The sequence below is a fragment of the Chiloscyllium plagiosum genome, unplaced genomic scaffold (assembly GCF_037043375.1).
Source record: "Chiloscyllium plagiosum isolate Xiang-an unplaced genomic scaffold, Cpla_swu_hap1 HiC_scaffold_33, whole genome shotgun sequence".
NCBI classification, from domain to species: Eukaryota; Metazoa; Chordata; class Chondrichthyes; order Orectolobiformes; family Hemiscylliidae; genus Chiloscyllium; species Chiloscyllium plagiosum.
Window position 1 is genome coordinate 22,818,093 of NW_028270171.1, and position 12,127 is coordinate 22,830,219.

The following is a 12,127-nucleotide window of genomic DNA, read 5'->3' on the forward strand; positions in this document are numbered from 1 at the left end:
TGCTGTCCTTACTTGGTCTGGCCTCATGTGACTCCAGACCCACAGTGATGCTGTTGACTCTTAGCTGGCCTCTGGGCAATTTGGGATGGGCAATAAATGCTGGCCTAGCTGGTGACACCCCCATCCCATGACTAATTTTTTTTTAAACCCATAAAATGTCTTTGAGGAATTCTGTATTGTAAAACATAGAAGATTTGAACCATTCCTGAATTGCAAAGAATTTCTCTACCTCTCTCACTCTATCGATAACACTTAAAGAAAGCATGTTGGCTACATTTCTCTACGAGCTATTAACTGAAAATTGAAAAAGCGCCAGGCACACGCATCTCTTATGTCCTCAATCTGAAAGCCAAACTGTTATCTCAATCATGAGACCAATGTCTGACTGACCTATTACCTGAGCTGAAGACCTTTGATCGCTTTGTGGCCAATAGCAATGTGATTTCATCAACAAGAAACCAAAGGCTCTGTAAGCAAGCTGCCTCCTTCTACTCTTCACCTTTTGATCGCAGGGTTTTCCCTAGATTTCCACTCACAGTTGCTCTGCAGAGAGGTGGGTCTGGTCCTGTTTGTTTACCTATTTGCGTGTGTAATTCTGTAAAATACTAGTGTCGATAGCCAGCTTGCCACATGTTTAAAACAAAGCTTGTTTCTGACGAGCAAGGTAGTTTTGAGTTCACTGAAAGAAAAACCTTGTACAAGTCTCTTTGTTCTGGATGACTGTAATAAAGTGAAACAAATTGTCTATTTTGGTGACTGAATCAGATAATTACACTTCTGGTACAGTTTGAGGAGTGGAGGGATTTGACTTCCAGTGCGTCCTCCTGTTATGGTCGTAACATGAGGCAGTCAGAGAGGGAATACCTTTTGCCCCTTTGATGGCATGGACATATTGCAAACCAGCTGACAAGATAACATAGTCATAGAGTCATAGAGATGTACAGCAAGGAAACAGACCCTTCAGTCCAACTGGTCCATGCCAACCAGATATCCCAACCCAATCAAGTCCCACCTGGCAAATATCCCTCCAAACCCTTCCTACTCATACACCCATCCAGATGCCTTTTAAATGTTGCAATTGTACCAGCCTCCACCACATCCTCTGGCAGCTTATTCCAGACACGTACCAACCTCTGCATGAAAAAGTTGCCCCTTAGATCTCTTTTATATCTTGCCCCTCTCACTCTAAACCTACACCCTCTAGTTGTGGACTCGCCCACCCCAGGGAAAAGACCTTGACTATTTTTCCTATCCATGCTCCTCATGATTTTGTAAACCTCTATAAGATCACCCCTCAGCCTCCGACTCTCCTGGGAAAACAGCCCTAGCCTATTGAACCTCTCCCAATAGCTCAAATCCTCCAACCCTGGCAACTTCCTTGCAAATCTTTTCTGAACCCTTTCAAGTTTCACAACATCCTTCTGATAGGAAGGAGACCAGAATTGCTGCAATATTCCAAAAGTGGCCTAACCAATGTCCTGTACAGCTGCAACATGAACTCTCAACTCCTGTACTCAATACTCTGACCAATAAAGGAAAGCATACCAAACGCCTTCTTCACTATCCTATCTACCTGTGACTACTTTCAAGGAGCTATGAACCTGCACTCCAAGGTCTCTTTGTTCAGCAACACTCCCTAGAACTTTACCATTAAGTGTATAAGTCCTGCTATGATTTGCTTTCCCAAAATGCAGCACCTCGCATTTATCTGAATTAAACTCCAGAAATCTGCCACTCCTCAGCCCATTGGCCCATCTGATCAAGATCCCATTGTAATCTGAGGTAACCCTCTTCACTGCCCACTACTCCTCCAATTTTGGTGTCATCTGCACCTTACTAATTATACCTCTTATGCTCACATCCAAATCATTTATATAAATGACAAAAAGTAGTTGAACCCGCACTGATCCTTGTGGCACTCCACTGATCACAGGCCTCCAATCTGAAAAATAACCCTCCACCACCACCCTCTGTCTTCTACCTTTGAGCCAGTTCTGTATCCAAATGGCTAGTTCTCCCTGTATTCCATGTGACCTAACCTTGCTAACCAATCTCCCATGGGGGACCTTGTTGAACGCCTTACTGAAGTCTATATAGGTTACGTCTACCGCTCTGCCCTCATCGATACTCTTTGTTACTTCTTCAAAAAACTCAATCAAGTTTGTGAGACATGATTTCCCACACACAAAGCCATGTTGACCATCCCTAATCAGTCCTTGCCTTTCCAAATATATGTACATCCTGTCCCTCAGGATTCCCTCCAACAATTTGCCCACCACCGACATCAGGCTCACTGGTCTATAGTTCCCTGGCTTGTCCTTAAATAGTGGCACCACGTTAGCCAACCTCCAGTCTTCCTGCAACACATCTGTGACTACCGATGATACAATTATCTCAGCAAGAGGCCCAGCAATCACTTCCTTATCTTCCCACAGAGTTCTAGGGTACACCTGATCAGGTCCTGGGGATTTAACCACCTCATGCATTTCAGACATTCAGCACTTCCTCCTCTGTAATATGGACATTTTTCAAGATGTCACCATCTATTTCTCCACATTCTATATCTTCCATGTCCTTTTCCACAGTGAACACTGATGCAAAATACTCGTTTAGTATCTCCCCCATCTCCTGTGGCTCCACACAAAGGCTGCCTTGTTGATCTTTGAGGGGCCCTATTCTCTCCCTAGTTACCCTTTTGTCCTTAATATATTTGTAAAAACTGTTTGGATTCTCCTTAACTCTATTTGCCAAAGCTATCTCATGTCCTCTTTTTGCCCTCCTGATTTCCCTCTTGGTTTCCTGTCAGTAATCACTTTTGGGCTGGTTCATGATGGAATCATTCAGTCAATGTATATATCATCCTGCAACCATTGGAATGAAATGATGCAAGTAAATCCCAGGGATGTTTCCCACTGCTTGTCATCGTCTGTAAGGAAGGTAATGAGCTGATAATGCCAAGCAAACAGAGCATTGGGAATTTGCCAGATTACCGTGTGCACAGGAAGCCAGCTCATGTTGCAGGTATCATCAGAAGCAGTTTGGAAAGTGGCAGGGACATAAATATCTAAAGCTGGCGCAATCTTTCCATATTTGATCCTAACGGGTTGAATAGGTAAGTGATTGTTTTGCTTTTGAAATGTGGCCTGTCATGTTGTTACTTTGTGAAATCCTGCATACATTCTCTTCCTGCAGACTCAAGTTTGGTACTGCCCTCTGTGCCCTCTTCCAGCTTGCTGTACTGGTCATTACTGCCTTCTTTGTCACTCCTCCTCCCAGGTTTGGGATTTGCCAGTGTCAATCTGATATGAATCCCAGGATCACCAATTGTGAGTAAGCCAGTCCTGTAAAGTTGCTACCACATTATTAACGTGCATACTTCAAAAGTGAACACACAGATTCACACACCAAACACGTACATATTCCAAAACTGCACTCTTTCCAAAATAGTATTCATTCAAAGAATGTTGTCATTTTAAGAGATTGTTTTGTCCGTTTTTTTAAGAAAGATTGTAAGGCAGAGGTGCTGAGCTGTCTTTGGAAAAGTAAACAACTTGTGAGGCCTTGGGTTTATTTTTAAGTTGGAACAGTAGAAACAGCCTGGACATGGCCAGCTCTCACAGACCAGACTTTCTAGCTTTCTTTAGTATTTAGTTTCAGTTTTAAGCAGAAGCCTTTGGGGCCTCAAAAGAGTTGGAAGCTTCAGTGAATGTCTCTAGTTGCTACTTTCTCTGAATTTTCTCTTGATGATTTTTCCTCCTGGATTGGAGAACTGCATGTAAGAATCTGTGTCTGAAACTACCTTTTTGCCAAGGGGTGTGTTTATGGGATGTAACTGTATTGGAACAGTTAATTAGTAATAAGTACTGTATCTATTATTTGCTTAAGTTTTCCAATGGTTAAGTTATTCTAAATTCCTCTTTCTTTTGTTTGTATTTTAATTATAATGTTAAAATAAATTGTGTTTTGTTTTAACAACAAGTAGTTTGACTGGTCCCATCACATCTGGAGCATGGCACTTCACATCTACGTTTGAATTAAGAGAATATTAGGGTTTAGGCTACCCACTTAAAATATTTTGAGGGAGTCTGGTCTGGTCTATAACAATATGGTTGTCCCTGGCATTACTGACCATGCATGCAGTAACTAACCAGAGGTGTGTCTGAATGGTACTGAGGACCACATTAAATAGCATTTGTGAAAGCTGCTTGCCAACTGAAGTTCAAATTAAGCTTACAGATAGATACCAAAAATATTAACGTTTTTTTCAAATTTATTACAAGCAATAGTATTGCCGTTTGGAAAAAAGCCATGCTATTAAAGTTTTTCAAGTATCTAATGTTAAATCTGATTCTGTGATTGGATGATTCTTGCTAAACTGTCCTGAGTGTGCTAAGAATAACAATAACAATCAATTTAGGATTATCAGTTGGACTGCAGACTGCCTCAGAAGTTTGATATAAGCTACATATATTCATATGCTGGGACCTATTCTCTGCAGGAGAAAAGGAGACATGAGCAAGCATTGTGAATTAAACATAAGTGGACAGTAGATCTCTGCTACATTCTCCATTGCAATACCTTAAGTTAACAGAGTTGACTAACAAATGAATCAATGTCTTTTTTCAAAACCATATAAGTTATTGTTCCTTTTGAAATTTGGCATTCTTGCATGTGTACTGATGAGTGCAAGGTAAAATCTTCAGCAGTATGTTCCAGCTCTGCTGTACTCTTGACTAATAGTGATAGAATAGTTAGAGAGAAAGTTATATTTCTACAGGATAAAAAAAAAAGTGGTCACCTTAAAGACAGAAATGATCATCCCATCTAGAACAACTCACCAAATAGGAGAGTCTTAACTTTCTGTCCAATTCTTGTCAAATGTCAAAAATAGTGGAAAGCTTTGTAATTAAGAATTTTATAGATTTGAGACGAGTGGGTAGAATACATTCCAGATTGTTGCAAGAACGTCTGTAGATCACTGGCTTTCATTACAATGGTTATTGGTTACTTGTAAGATTTTGCATGACTGGAACTGAATAAATGAAGAAGCAAAATCAGTCCCAAGGAATTAGCGGTGGTCTGTTATAGTTCACTCAGAGTCTGTGTTGCTTTGGCAACATCGCTTTCTTACAAGCATGTCGTGATCTGGAGCGATGGACAATTATGGTAGAAAGTCCTGATTAGGAATCTCTCCTATTCATATCACCAACTATTGGCATATTTTGGGAGGATTCATAGATTGATACTCAACCCGTTTGACCACGTTATGAATGCACCTTCCTTGGCTAACAGGACCTGGGGTTGAACCCAAAACTTCTGCCTCAATGGCAGAGACACAATCAAAGAGTCATACAGCATGAAAACAGACCCTTTGGTCTAACTAATGCACACCGACCACATTCCCAACTTAAACTAGTCGCACCTGCCTGTGGTTGGCCCATCTCCCTCCAAACCTTTCTCTTCACGTACTTATCGAAATGTCGTTTAAACATTGTAACTGTACCTGCATCCATCACTTCCTCTGGGAGTTCATTCTACACACTAACCACTCTCTGTGCAGTTAAGTTGTCCTTATCTCCTTTTTAAAATGTACTGCACTACAAAACTTCCCCAAGTAACAAGAGGCCTAACTGTTCAATACCAATATCAGAGGAATCAGAGGAATCATGTAAGCCCTTGAAAGAATGGACAGTAGGAGTACCAAATAACATTAATTGATTTATAAAAGCACCATAGATTAGAACAAAAATGATACCTAACAAACCTCCTCACCATTTAGCTGAGCTCACTATTTTAAATTTTTGCAAAAGTTTTTTAAAAATTCCTCATGAAGTGCTTCTACCTAAGCTGGAAGCAATGGGAATCGAGACAGGTACGTAGAATTTGAACAAAAGTCTGTATTTTTTGTAAATTTGCAAATAAAATAGAAATTGTATTTCTCTTTCACTCTGATTGGGATTCTTGGAGTTCAAGCCCATAGCTCCCTGCAATTGGCCACACATGTAGATAGGGTGGTAAGGAAGGTGTATGGCATGCTTGCCTTTATTGGTCAGGGCAAGACTCAGTCTGAAAATGTGTTGCTGGAAAAGCGCAGCAGGTCAGGCAGCATCCAAGGAACAGGGGAATCGACGTTTCGGGCATAAGCCCTTCTTCAGGAATGAGGAAAGTGTGTCCAGCAGGCTAAGATAAAAGGTAGGGAGGAGGGACTTGGGGGAGGGGCGTTGGAAATGCGATAGATGGAAGGAGGTCAAGGTGAGGGTAATAGGCCGGATTGGGGGTGGGGGCAGAGAGGTCAGGAAGAAGATTGCAGGTTAGGAAGGCGGTGCTGAGTTTGAGGGATTTGATTGAGACAAGGTGGAGGGAGGGGAACTGAGGAAACTGGAGAAATCTGAGTTCATTCCTTGTGGTTGGAGGGTTAGGCGGAAGATGTTCCTCCAGCCATTCCTGATGAAGGGCTTTTGCCCGAAACGTTGATTTTGCTGAAGCTCCTCGATGCTGCCTGAATTGCTGTGCTCTTCCAGCACCACTAATCCAGAGTCGTGTTGCTATGGTCTGGCGATGGAGGAGTCCAAGGACCTGCATGTCCTTGGTGGAGTAGGAGGGGGAGTTGAAGTGTTGAGCCACGGGTTGGTTGGTCCGGGTGTCCCAGAGGTGTTCTCTGAAATGTTCCACAAGAAGGCGGCCTGTCTCCCCAATATAGAGGAGGCCACATCATGTGCAGCGGATGCAATAAATGATGTGTGTGGAGGTGCGGGTGAATTTGTGGCGGATATGGAAGTATCCCTTGGGGCCTTGGAGGGAAGTAACGGGGGAGGTGTGGGCGCAAGTTTTGCATTTCTTGCAGTTGCAGGGGAAGGTGCCGGGAGTGGAGGTTGGGTTGGTGGGGGGTGTGGACCTGACGAGGGAGTCACGGAGGGAGTGGTCTTTTTGGAACGCTGATAGGGGAGGGGAGGAGAATATATCCCTGGTGATGGGGTCCGTTTGGAGGTGGCGGAAATGACAACGGATGATACGCTGTATATGGAGGTTGGTGGGGTGGTAGGTGAGGACCAGTGGGGTTCTGTCCTGGTGGCGGTTGGAGGGGCGGGGAAATGCGATAGGTGGAAAGAGGTTAAGGTGAGAGTGATAAGGTGAGGGTGATAGGCCGGAGTGGGTGATGGGGCGGAGAGGTCAGGAAGAAGATTGCAGGTTCGGAAGGTGGTGCTGAGTTCGAGGGTTGGGAGGGGAAATAAGGAAACTGGAGAAATCTGAGTTCATCCTTTGTGGTTGGAGGATTCCTAGGCGGAAGATGAGGCGCTCCCCTCCCACTCCACCAAGGACATGCAGGTCCTTGGACTCCTCCATCGCCAGACGTGCTCCCACGAGGAGATTGAACAGTTCATCCACTTTACCAACACCTTCCACCCCGACCTCAAATTCACCTGGACCGTCTCAGACTCCTCCCTCCCTTCCTCGACCTTTCCATTTCTATCTCGAGCGACCGAATCAACACGGGCATTTAAGATGAGAGGGGGAAGTTCAAAGGAGATGTGAGGCGCATGTCTTTTACACAGAGAATAGTAGGAATCTGGTACACACTGCCTGGGTGGTGGTGGAGGCAGATACGATAGGGGTCTTTTAAGGGACTTTTAGATAAGTGCATGAAAATGCAAGGAATGGAAAGATATGGACCACTGGCAGACAGTGGGATTAGTTTAATTTGACGTCATATTTGGCACAACATCGTAGGCCGAAGAACCTATTCCTGTGATGTACAGTGTGACTGATGCTCTGTGGTCGTACTGGTCTTTAAAGCACTGGAGCCTCAAGCTAATGAGTTGTTTCCTGTGGAGCTTTGTTCAAAAATCTCATGTTGTTTTTCAAAGTGTTTGCAATGGGGTGAAACGACAGCAAATAGCATTTATATAATACCTAATATAGTGAAATCTTCCAAGATGCTTCTCGAAAGCGAAATCAGACAAAAACCAAAGGGGCAGTAGAAAAAATAATCAGTGCGGTAGATTTTTTGGTAAACCTTAAAGAAGGAAGGTGATGAAAAGAGAAATTAAGAGGTTTTAGGGCAGAGAATTCCAGAGTTCAGAGTTTGCTCAGCTGATTGGAGGATTTTTGTGGTGGGGCAGTTTGAAATCAGTGTTGCAAAAGATGCCTAAGTTAGTGCAGTGCAGGGTCTTAGATGGGCATAGAGCTGGAGAAGTTTAATGAGCTGTGGAGGGGTGAGACTGGATTTGAGAACAGGAGGAGGAGAATTATGAAATGGAGACATTGATGGCCAGGTCAGCAGCAGACGGACTTGGTGCCAATTCAGGGTGCAGGCTGCAGAGAATTAGATCGAGTTGTTTTTAAATTTCTGTCCTTACTTTGCACTTGAAATGATTTTCTCTCCTTGCCAGTTCAGAGGGCCATTAACCATCACCATGGGTCTGGAGTAACATGCACTGGGTCAGATGGCAGATTTACGTCCATGAAGTCGTATTAGTGAACCAGGTTGTTTTTTATGACAGTCAGTGGTTTTGTGGTCACTATTACTGACATTAACTTTATGTTGTAGATTTATTAGTTGTATTTAAATTCCACCGGCTCTATGGTAAGATTTGACCTAATTCCCACACTATTAGCCAGGACCTTGGGATTACTAGTCCAGTAACATACAACAGAATCCCTACAGTTTGGAAGCAGACCATTTAGCCCATCGAGTCCACACCATCCCTCCAAAGAGCATCCCGTCCAGACCCACCTCCCTACCCTATCTCTGTCACCCTGAATTTCCCATGGCTAACCTACCTCGCCTGCACAAACCTAGACACAATGGGCAATTTAGCAAAGCCAATCCACCTAACCTGCACACAGAGTCATAGAGTCATATAGCATGGAAACAGACCCTTTGGTCCAACCAATCCATGCCGAACATAATCCTGAACTAAACTAGTCCCATCTGCCTGCTCCTGTCCCATTTCCCTCCAAACCTTTCCTATTCATGTATCTATCCAAATGTCTTTTAAATTTTGTAATTGTACCCGCAGCCACCACTTTTTCAGGAAGTTCATTCCACATGCAAAACACCTTCTGTACAAAGAAAATGCCTTTTATGTTTTTTTTAAATCTCTCTCCTCTCACCTTAAAAGCCCCCAGTCTTGAAATCCCCCCATCCTAGGGAAAAGACAACTACCATTAACACTATCTATACCTCTCACTATTTTATAAACTTCTATTAGTTCGCTCTCGACTTCCTATGCTCCAATGAAAAACGTCCCAGCCAATCCAGCCTTTCTTTATAATTCAAACCTTCCATACCCAGCAACATCCTGGTGAATCTCTTCTGAACCCTCTCCAGCTTAATAATATCCCTCCTATAACTGGGCAACCAGAACTGGACATAGTATTCCATAAGAGACCTCACCAATGTGGGCAGCACGGTGGCACAGTGGTTAGCACTGCTGCCTCACAGTGCCAGACACCCGGGTTCAATTCCCGCCTCAGGCGACTGACTGTGTGGAGTTTGCACGTTCTCCCCGTGTCTGCGTGGGTTTCCTCCGGGTGCTCCGGTTTCCTCCCACAGTCCAAAGATGTGCAGGTCAGGTGAATTGGCCGTGCTAAATTGCCCGTAGTGTTAGGTAAGGGGTAAATGTAGGGGTATGGGTGGGTTGTGCTTCGACAGGGCGGTGTGGACTTGTTGGGCCGAAGGGCCTGTTTCCACACTATAAGTAATCTAATCTAATCTAATGTCCTGTACAACCTGAAGATGACGTCCCAAACTCCTATACTCAAAGGACTGAGCAATGAAGGCAAGCATGCCAAACGCCTTTTTCACCAGCCTGTCTATACGTCATGCAAACTTCAAGGAATTATAGACCTGCACCACTCGGTCCCTCTGTTCAAGAACACTACCCAAGGCCCTACCATTAATTTTATAAGCCCTATTCTTGTTTGTTGTACCAAAATGCAATACTGCACATTTATCCAGATTGAACTCCATCTGACATTTTTCAGCCCATTGACCCATTTGATCAAGATCCTTTTGTGATCTTAGAAAGCCTTCTTTACTGTCTACAATGCCACCAATTTTGGTGTCTTCCATAAATTTACTAACCATGCCTTCTATATTCTCATCCAAATTATTTATATAAATAACAAACAGAAGAGGACCCAGAACTGATCCCTGTGGAACACCGCTGGTCATAGGCCTCCAGTCCAAAAAGCAACCCTCCACCATTACCCGCTGTCTCCTGCCATTAATCCAATTGTGTATCCAATTGGCAAGCTCACCCTGAATCCCATGTGACCTAACTTTACTAATTAGACTACCATATGGAACCTTGTCAAAGGCTTTATTAAAATCCAAATAAACAATGTCTGCTGCTCTGCCATCATTAATCTTTTTGGCAGCTTCCTCAAAAAACTCAATCAAGTCTGTGAGACATGATTTTCCTTGCACAAAACCATATTGACTATCCTTAATCAACCTTTGCCTCTCCAAATGTCCATAAATCGTATCTTTTATAATCACCTTCAACAATTTACCCACAACTGAAGACACACTCACAAGTCTATAGTTCCCTGGTTTCTCCTTACAACCTTTCTGAAACAAAAGTACAACATAAGCACCTCACCTATAGTTATAGATGATGCAAAATATTTCTGCAAGAGGTCTCGTAGTTTCCTCTCTTACTTCTCATAACTTTCTGGGACACATCAGATCAGGTCCCGGAGAATTATCCATCTCCCAAACTTCCTCTGAGAGTCATAGAGATGTGTAGCACTGAAACAGACCCTTCGGTCCAACTCATCCATGCCAACCAGATATCCCAACCCAATCGAGTCCCACCTGCCAGCATCCAGCCCATATCCCTCCAAACCCTTCCTTTTCATATACCCATCCATATGCCTTTTAAATGTTGTAATTGTACCAGTTCCATCACTTCCTCTGGCAGCCCATTCCACCCATGTACCACTTTTAGCGTGGAAAAGTTGCCCCTTAGGTCTCTTTTATATCTTTCTGCTCTCACCCTAAACCAATGCCCTCTAGTCCTGGTCTCCCTCACCCCATGGAAAACTCCTTGTCTATTTACCCTATCCATGCCCCTAATGATTTTATAAACTTCTATATAAGGTCACCCATCAGCCTCCGACACTCCAGGAAAAACAGCCCTCGCCAATTCAACCTCTTCCTATAGCTCAAATCCTCCAACCCTGACAACATCCTTGTAAATCTTTTCTGAACCCATCAAAGTTAAAACATTAAAGTTTAATTCTCTGCATTCTCTAGACTCCATTTCTTTCTCCACAGTAAAAGCTGATGCAAAATGAAAAGAGGAAAAAAAATTACAGCACAGGAACGGGCCTTTTGACCCTCCTAGCCTGGCCGATCCAGATCCTCTCTCTAAACCTGTCGCCTATTTTCTAAAGATCTGTAACCCTCTGCTCATTCAAGTATCTGTCTCAGCGCAGAACAGGCCCTTCGGCACTCGATACATCTTAAATGACACTATCATGCCCATCTCTACCGCCTCCGCTGGCAATGCATTCCAGGCACCCACGACCCTTTGCGTAAGGAATTTTCCATGCATACCTCCCTTAAACCTTTCCACTCTCACCTTGAACTTGTGACCCCTCGTAATTGAGTCCCCCACTCTGGGGAAAAAGCTCCTTGCTATCCACCCTGTCTAAACTTCTCATGATTTTGTAGCCCTCAATCAGGTCCCCCCTCAACCTCATCTTTCAAATGAAAATAATCGGAACCTACTCAACCCGTCTTCATAGCTAATGGCCTCCATTCCAGGCAAATCCTGGTAAACCTCCTCTGCACTCTCTCCAAAGCATCCACATTCTTTTGGTATTGTGGCAACCAGAACTGAGCACAGTATTCCAAATGAGGCCTAACCAAAGGCTTACACAACTGTAACATGACCTGCCAACTCTTGTACTCAATATTCTGTCTGATGAATGAAAGCATACCACATGCCTTCTTGACCACTCTATTGACCTGCATGGCCACAATTAGGGTACAATGGAACAGCCAGATCTCTCTGTACATCAATTTTTCCCAGGGCTATTCCATTTACCTTATAGTTTGCTCTTGAATTGGATCTTCCAAAACGCATCATCTCGCATTTGTCTAGATTGAACTTCA

The 12,127-nt window shown here is 43.6% G+C and overlaps 1 long non-coding RNA gene across 1 annotated transcript in view; it reads left to right on the forward strand.

Moving 5' to 3' along the window:
- Positions 1 to 12,127, forward strand: part of LOC122541984 (uncharacterized) — a 44,128-nt gene that overhangs the window by 15,909 nt on the left and 16,092 nt on the right. The gene's annotated exons all lie outside the window — the stretch shown is intronic.